Consider the following 9,319-nt stretch of genomic DNA (forward strand, 5'->3'; position numbering starts at 1 on the left):
TTTATTTTATTACATAATGATTATCAAAATAACTTTTGGTGACCATTAAATTATCTCTAAGTAAGATATTTTGCTATTAATCAATATTTGTGAAGTTCAAATATTTTTTAAGAACTCTAAGTATTTTATACATTAAATGGAACTTACAATACTGATCAGAATATTAATTTGGGTAAGTATTATAGAAATACAGTAAATATGATTTTCAACCTTTAGACAAGATTACATATGTTGGAGCAAACATAATATAGAAATATTTAGAACTTGATTTTTTTACCCCAAATATCAAACTATGTCCATTTATTAAACATTTAATTACTGAATTGTAAGTTAAATTCCTGCTTAGTTTTTGAGTTATTATCAGGTTATTGACAATTTCTGAAGGAAGTTTTCTAATATCTATGTGTCTTTAAAATGGAAGGCATAGAAGGTTTTGTAAAAGTGGAACAAAATGCTCCTTTACCTTTCCCTTGCCTCCAGGAGATCTCATCTATATCATCTTCCCAGGGTGATCCATGCATCCCTCTTAGGGTCCTCCTTGTCACCTAGCTTCTCTGGAGCTTTGGATTGTGGTCTGGTTCTCCTTTAATTTACATCTAGTATTCCCTTATGAGTGAGTATTACTGTGTTCGTCGTTCTGAGCCTGGGTTACCTCAGTCAGGTTTTTTTTTTTCTAGCTCCATTCATTTGCCATCCTGTGATTGACAGCATCAGAGGCAGAGATCCATGACCAAACACCAGGCTGAGCTCTGGGAATCCAGTCCAGAGAGGGAGGAAGGAATATATGAGAAAGGATGTCAGGATCATAGAGAGAAAATCTACAGAGACAGCTGAACTGAGATTTTTGGAACACGTGAGCTCTAGACTGACAGCAGTGGAGCCTCCAAGGGACCAAACTAGGTCCCTGCATGTGGGAGACAGTTATGTAGTGTGGGCTACCTGAGGGGCCCCTGAAAGTAGGACCAGGATCTATACCTGGTGCATGAGCTAGCTTGTCGGTGCCCATTCTTTATGGTGGGATGCCCTGCTCAGCCTTAATGCAGGGGAGGGTCTTGGTCTCCCTCAACTTAATGGTCCATGCTTTGTTGACTCCCCCCAGTATCCCTTACCCTTTGGGAAGAGTGCATATATATGGACTGGGCTTGGGGGAGTCAAGGGGGACAGGAGAAGGTGTGGGAAGGGGAAATGTGGTTGGAATATAAAAATTAAAAGAATAAAAAAATCATAAAACCACAAATATTGCTGCTATGAACATAGTTGAGCAAATGTCTTTGTGGTATGATTGTCTTTCCTTTAGCTATATGCCCAGGAGTGGTCATGCTGGGTCTTGATGTAGATTGATTCTCCGTCTTCTGAGAAAGCACTACAATGGTTTCCAAAGTGGTTGTATAAACTTGCACTCCCACCGGAAATGAAGGAGTGTCTCCCTTACACCACATATTCTCCAATGTAGGCTGCCATCAGTGTTTTGAATCTTAGCCATTCTGACAGGTATAAGATGGTATTTCAGAGTCATTTAGGTTTGCATTTCCATGATGACTGAGGAGATTGAGCATTTCCTTAAATGTCTTTTTACCATTTGAGATTTTTCTGTTGAGAATTCTCTGTTTAGATCTGTACCCTATTTTTTAATTGGATTATTTGGTATTTTGATGTCTCATTTCTTGAGTTCTTTATATATTTTGGAGGTCATCCCTCTGTTGGGTGTAGTGTTGGTGAAGACCTTTTCCAATTCTGTAGTCTGCATTTTATCTTACTTACCATGTCCTTTGCCTTACAGAAGCTTCTCAGTTCCAGGAGGTCCTGTTTATTGATTCTTGCTCTCGGTGTCTGTGCTACTGGTGTTTTATCTAGGAAGAGATTTCCTGTGCCTGTGTGTTCAAGGCTACTTCCCACTTTCTCTTCATTTAAGTTCCATCTAACTAGATTTATGCTGAGGTCTTTGATTCATGTGGACTTGAGTACTGTGCATGACAATACATATGGTTCTATTTGCATTCTTCTACATGTTGACATGCAGTTATGCCAGCACCATTTGTTGAAGATGCTTTCTTTTTTCCATTGTGCAATTTTGTCTTCTTTGTCACAAACCAGATTATCATAGGTATGCGCATTAATATCAGGGTCTTCACATGATCTATCCCTGACACATGAGTTAGCTTGTTGGAGCCCATTCCCTATGGTTCGTGGCGTTTTGAGCCTTAATGTAGGATGAAGTGGTATGGTCCTGCCCATCTGAATGTAGCAGACTTTGTTGGCTCCTCATGGGATCCCTTACTCATTGGTAGGAGTGGATGGGGAGTGGGCTGGAGGAGACGGGGGGGGGGCAGGAGGAAGGGTGGGAGGGCAAATTGTGATTGGAATGTAAAATAAAGAGAAAAAGAAGAAAAAGTGAAAGAATAAAAATAATATCAGGGTCTTTAATTCTATTTTTAAATTGATTTTGTTGGTTTAGGTCTATATTTTTTCTCCCCCCCCCCCGCCTCTCACCTCTCCTTCAACCTTCTCCAAGGTCCCCATGCTTCCAATTTACTCAGGAGATCTTATATTTTTTTCTACTTCTCAAGTAGATTAGATCTATGTATGTCTCTCTTAGGGTCCTCATTGCTGTCTAGGTTCTCTGGGATTGTGATTTGTGGGATGGTTTTCTTTGCTTTATGTTTAAAAAGCACTTATGAGTGAGTACATATGATAATTGTCTTTCTGGGTCTTGGTTACCTCATTAAAAATGATTTTTTTCTAGCTCCATCCATTTTCCTGCAAAATTCAAGATGTCATTTTTTTTTCTGTTGAGTAAATGTACCATATTTTATTTATCCATTCTTTGATCGAGGGGCATTTAGGTTGTTTCCTGGTTCTGGCTATGACAATGCTGCTATGAACGTAGTTGAGCACATGTCCTTGTGGCACAACTGGGCATCCTTTGGATATATACCCAAAAGTGGTATTACTGTTATCTTGAGTAACATTGTTTCCTAATTATGTGAGAAATCACCATACTGACATCCAAAGGGGCTGTACCAGCTTGCATTCCCACCAGCAATGCTGGAGTGTTCTCTTTACCCCACAACCTCTCCAGCATAAGTTGTCATCAACTTTTTTGATCTTGGCCATTCTTACAAGTATAAGATGGAATCTCAGAGTTGTTTTCATTTGCATTTCTCTGATGACTAAGGATGTTGAACATTTCCTTAAGTGTCTTTTCGCCATTTTAGATTCCTGTGTTGAGAGTTTTCTGTTTAGGTCTGTACTCCATTTTTTAGTTGGATTCTATGTTCTTTTAATGACCAATTTCCTGAGTTCTTTGTATATTTTGGAGATCAGACCTCTGTCTGATGTGGGGTTAGTGAAGGTCTTTTCCTAGTCTTTAGGTTGTCGTTTTGTCTTGTTGATCATGTCCTTTGCTTTACAGAAGCTTTTCAGTTTCAGGAGGTCCCACTTGTTAATCATTTCTCTCAGAGTCTGTGCTACTGGGGTTATCTGTAGGAAGTGATCTCCTGTGCCAGTATGTAAAAGTTTACTTCCCACTTTCTCTTCTATAAAGTTCAGTGTGGCTGGCTTTATGTTGAGGTCTTTGATCCATTTGGACTTGAGTTTTGTGCATGGTGATAGATATGGGTCTATTTTCATTTTTCTACATGTTGATATCCAGTTACAGCAGCACCACTTGTTAAATATGTTATCTTTTTTCCATTTGATATTTTTTGCTTCTTTGTCAAAAATCAGGTGTTCGAAGGTGTGTGGATTAATACCAGGGTCTTCAATTTGGTTCCATTGGTCTTCCAGTCTATTTTTATGCCAATAGCAGGCTGTTTTCAGTACTGTATCTCTGTAGTAGAGTTTGAAGTCAGGGAGTGTGATGCCTCCAGAAATTCTGTAATTCCCTCGGCTTGTGTTTTCTTTATTGGCTCTAATTCAGTTTTCAAGTCTTTAATAGTTTCTTTCATAAGTCTGATTGCTTTTTCTTGGTTTTCTTTAAGGGATTTGCTGATGTCTTCCAACTTTTTTCTTTGTTTTTTTTTCTCCCATTTCTTTGAGGGAATTTCTCATTTCCTATTTAAGAGTTTCAAACATTCTCCTGAAGTTATTTTTTATATTATTTTCTTTTGCTTCGTCTATATTTGGTTTTTCAAGTCTTGCTACTGTAAGATCTTTTGGTGTTACTGGTGTTGTGCTGCTCTTTGTGGTGTTGCATGTGTTCTTACCTTATCTAATCATCTTTTTCTCTAATATTTGAGGTTGGGGCTGTCTGTGATTCTGTTGATTAATTTTCTAAGTGCCAGTGAATCCAAGGCTCAGATGGTTGTTCCTCATGATACAGTCAGTACCACGGTTCTGGTAACCCTGTTGGTCACTCCATGTTCCTGGAGGTCACTCAGTGCTCCCAGGGTTTGCTCTACATCCTTGGAGTTTGTTGTCTCTGGACTGCTCTAACCTAGGTTGTTGCCTCAGATGTGCTTCTGTAAATGTCACTGGTCTGGATCTGTTCCTGCAGAGGTCCTCTGGCTTGGAGTTAATCCTGTAAAGGACTCTGGCTCTGGTTTACTCTCTCGGAGTTCCCATGGTCGGGTGCACCCAGACCCGCAGAGGACCTGGCTCAGGCTTACTCCCTCAGAAGTCTCAGACTAATGCTTAGACTGGCAGAGGTTTCTGGTTCCTGCCTATTCCCTTTGACATCTCAGACCAATGCCCAGACCAACAGAGGTCCTGACTCAGGCCTATGCCCTTTGAGGTCCCAGACTCATGCCTGGACACAAAGAGCTCCTTATTAGGTCTACTCTCTTTAAGGTTCCAGATTCACATCCAGATCCTTAGCGGTCTCTGGCTCTGGCTCACTTGCTTAGCATTGCTCCCTTGTACCTGTTCCTGTGGAGTTCACTGTCTCAGGTCCCAGACCCAGACTCATGGCCAGACCCAGAGAGGTCCTGGCTCAGGCCTAGTTCCTTGGAGGTCCCAGTCTCACGTTTGGATAAGCAGGGGTCCTGGCTCAGGTATACTCCCTTGAAGGTCCCAGATTTATGCCCAGACTTGCAGAGGTCTCTGGCCCTGATCCACTCATCCAGTGGTTGCTCCCCTATACCTGCTCTTGTGGAGTTTACTGTCTCAGGTTTACTCCAGCCCAGGTTGCTGGCTCAGTCCTGCTCTTGTGGAGTTTGCTGCCTCAGGCCTGCTCTCTACAAATTGTTTCTGAATTAGCTGTATCACCAGGGCAGGCTTGGCTTTTCCAACAGCTCCAACTCCTAAGAGTTTCTATTCAGTGAATTGGAGCCGGCCTCTCTCTGCTCCTCCATGCCTCGGCTTCCATCATCACCTTCAGGCCCATGTGGCCCCCTCAGGTCCTGAAATTCTGAGGGAGCAGGCCCAGGCCTAGCCACCAAGGTTTTCCTCAGTCACCTCAGCTGCCACCAATTCTTTCTTCTATGAGTTACCTTGGTCTTATCACAGCAATAGAAAAATAACCAATACTGAAGTTGGTACCAGAGAGTGGGGTATTAATAGCTGCTGACAGACCTAAGCTGGTAATCTTGGTTTGGTTTGGTCTGGTTGGTTGGTTGGTTGGTTGTTCTTTTACATTTTTGATGTGGAAGACTTTGGGACTTTTGAAAAGTGGTCAAATGCTGTATGTAGTGCTTAATGGGCCAAACTAAGATAGAGAACAAAGATGGTAGTGCCAAGAACGAAATACACATCCACTGCTGTTGGAGTTCTAAATGGGTTTGGTCACATGGAAATTACTAAGAATCCTCAAAAAATAAAAAAAAATCTACCAGATGACCCAGCTATACCAATCCATGGCATGTGCCCAAAGAACTTATCATATGCTCTACAGATGTTTTCTCAGGCATGTTCATTGCTGCCCTATTCATAATAGCTAGAAAATGACAACTACCAAGGGTCCTACAACTGACAAATTGATATGAAAATGTGATCCATGTGCTCTATGGAATACTACTCAGCTATAAAGAAAACTGACATCACATACTTTGCAGGTAAATGGATGGAACTAGAAAAGATCCTACTGAGTGTGGTAACAGACACAGAAAAAATATATTACATGTTTTCTCTTATTGGAGGCTCCTAGGTCCAAACTTTCACATGTGAGTACATGTTCTATTAAATAAAATAGAGCTAATTACCAGGATAGGGTGGATGTCTCCTTCACAAGAAGGTTGTTGGGGAGCCAAAGAGAGGGTAATGTCAGAGTAAGAGTGACCATAAAGGAGATAAAGAAAGGGTTGCTGATTAGAGAGGGAGAGGGAGATAAATACAGAGAGGAGGGCAAAGGAAAATAGAATACTAGATATCTAGTAGCAGAAATGTGAAACATGGGGTTCTTAGAGAAGGGGAGAAGAGGAGAAGGAGGGAGGTTGGTTAATCAACCATAAGAATGTTTCAAAAATCCACAAAGAATCATACGATTAGCTATTTATCTAAACACACACACACACACAAATATACATGTTAGTCAGTATGTATAGAGATAGTGTTAATGAGATTTTATCATATGCAAAGGCAGTGCTCCCCTAAGAACAAAAGGCCACGTAACTAAGGCGCCAGTGCCAGATATGAGAAGCTGTATTTGAGTTGTTGGTCAGAGTTCTCAAGAGACTCTTAAAACATACAGCCTAGTGATGTTGCCCTTTGTTCCTGCCCAGAGTGCCCTATTGATGAAGACACCAAACTCTTCAGAAAAAGATCCCTGAGACCTGTTAACTGAACTGACCTGAACATTCCCTTTCTGCAGTCTAACTTCCATGGTCATGCAAGCTTCACAGAAAGGAGACAACCTACACAATCTTAACCCAGCTTGATACCTATGAACCCACAACAATAACCAGCAGGGTATGATAACCCTACAAACTCACTATTGACAAACATACCTTAGTGCTAACCACAAGCTCTCCAATTGATTTTAAGACCCATACGTCAAAAGGAATACCATACCCTTGTAGGGGTAAACTACCTAACTACTCAATCCTAGAGAAATTATGGTTATTATAGGAAACTGTACAGCCGCTAAACCAGAATAATCTGTAACAACTATAAACATGAATTTATACTCACTGATAAGTATAGTCATCATCCTTCATCAATGAACTTCCCTTTGCAACAGATGGAGACCACTACAAAAAACCACAATCAATCAAACCACAGGGTTGTGTAGTCCACACTCCCACACCCCAGTGAAAGTTGAGTAAGAGAAGGTGGAAAGATTGTAAGGGACAGAGAGTCAGGGAGTTTACTGTGAGACTGTGCCTCCAAGTAATAACAGAGGCATTTCCCCATAATGTCTCACCAACATGTATGGGCTAGCAAAAACCCAAAGACTCAACCCTAAATGAAAACACCTCAACCAAAGAATGATGAGGGTAGGAGAAATAGTCTTCCTCATGAGGGGCACACACTTATTATTGGCGACCCAAAACCAGTGGTCAAACCTAAAAACATGCATACAAGAAAGATTATATAGTCTGAGCAGGTTGTGTTTATGTACGTAGAAATATATATGTACATAAATGAATGTGTACAGGAGTGAGAAAAGAGGCCATGGTTTGAAAGAGAATCAGGCAGAGTACATGGGAGGATGAATTAAGGGTAAGGGAAAGTGATGTAAGTATAATCTCAAGAAATAATTGTTTAAAAAATCACAAGGCTAGGCCGTGGCCGCGGTTCGCTGGCTTCTAGGCTTAACTGGGGTGGCAGCAGCTGCCTGCCTAGGCTCTTGTGTGGTAGCCGCCAGGACCTGGGCGCTGCTCCCTGGCTCCCCGAGCTCTGGCCCCGGCGGCCAGGGCATGGGCCAGGGGCGCGGAGTGAGGCGGCTTTCTGCAAGGCCGTGATGTGCACCGACTTCAGCATGAAGACCCTCATTGCCGCCTACTCCGGAGTCCTGCGGGGTGAGCGTCGGGCCGAAGCTGCCCGTAGAGAGAACAAGAATGGAGGATCTGCCCTGTCACGCGAGGGGTCTGGGCGATGGGGCACTGGCTCCAGCATCCTCTCGGCCCTCCAAGACATCTTTTCTGTCTCCTGGCTCAACAGGTCCAAGGTGGAAAAGCAGCTCCAGGTCATCTCAGTCCTACAGTGGGTCCTGTCCTTCCTGGTGCTAGGAGTGGCTTGCAGTGTTATTCTCATGTACACCTTCTGCACCGACTGCTGGCTGTTAGCTGTGCTCTACTTCACCTGGCTGGCCTTTGACTGGAACACGCCCAAGAAAGGTGGCAGGAGATCGCAGTGGGTGCGGTTCTGGGCCGTGTGGCGCTATTTCCGAGACTACTTTCCCATCCAGCTGGTGAAGATACACAACCTGCTGACCACCAGGAACTATATCTTTGGGTACCATCCCCATGGCATCATGGGCCTGGGTGCCTTCTGCAACTTCAGCACGGAGGCGACCGAAGTTAGCAAGAAGTTTCCCGGCATAAGGCCAAGTTGGCCAGCAACTTCCGGATGCCTGTCCTTCGGGAGTACTTGATGTCTGGAGGCATCTGCCCTGTCAACCGAGACACCATAGACTACTTGCTTTCAAAGAACAGGAGTGGCAATGCTATCATCATCGTGGTGGGAGGTGCAGCCGAGTCCCTGAGTTTCATGCCTGGCAAGAACGCAGTCACTCTGCGGAACTGCAAGGGCTTTAGCTGGCCCTGCGCCATGGAGTTATTCTGGTTCCCACCTATTCCTTTGGAGAGAATGAGGTGTACAAGCAGGTGATCTTTGAGGAAGGCTCCTGGGGCCGCTGGGTCCAGAAGAAGTTCCAGAAGTATATTGGTTTCACCCTGTGCATCTTCCATGGCCGAGGCCTCTTCTCCTCTGACACCTGGGGGCTGGTGCCCTACTCCAAGCCTATCACCACTGTTGTGGGTGAGCCCATCACCGTCCCCAAGCTGGAGTTCCCGACCCAGAAGGACATCGACATGTACCACGCCATGTACATGGAGGCCCTGGTGAAGCTCTTTGACAATCACAAGACCAAACTTGGCCTTCCGGAGACGGAGGTGCTGGAGTGAACTGACCCAGTCCGTGGGGTCCAGCTCCTGGAAGGAGAGACTGCGAATCCTTTTCTACCCAGTTCTCAAGTGCATCTTGCTTTGTAAATTTGGAAGCGTCATGGGTGTCTGTGGGTTATTTAAAATAAATTATAATTTGTTAAACCATTGCCATGTTAGATCTTTTGTAAGAAGGGGCGAGTCAGTATTTTGAGTTCTCACATCTAGTATGTCCTGCACACGGTGGTGGCTGACATTTCTGGGCCTTGATGGTTTCTTATCCACCCCCTCTAGGGTTCCCCAAACAACAGACAGCTGGCCCTGCTGAACTGGGGAAG

The 9,319-nt window shown here is 43.6% G+C and overlaps 1 pseudogene; it reads left to right on the top strand.

Moving 5' to 3' along the window:
- The first annotated feature begins 7,838 nt into the window (after positions 1-7,838).
- LOC121465142 lies at positions 7,839-9,002 on the top strand (annotated as a pseudogene).
- The last annotated feature ends 317 nt before the right edge of the window (positions 9,003-9,319 follow it).

This window comes from Microtus oregoni, unplaced genomic scaffold, assembly GCF_018167655.1.
Source record: "Microtus oregoni isolate MIOR12 unplaced genomic scaffold, Mior012 000029F_ref0000214, whole genome shotgun sequence".
NCBI classification, from domain to species: Eukaryota; Metazoa; Chordata; class Mammalia; order Rodentia; family Cricetidae; genus Microtus; species Microtus oregoni.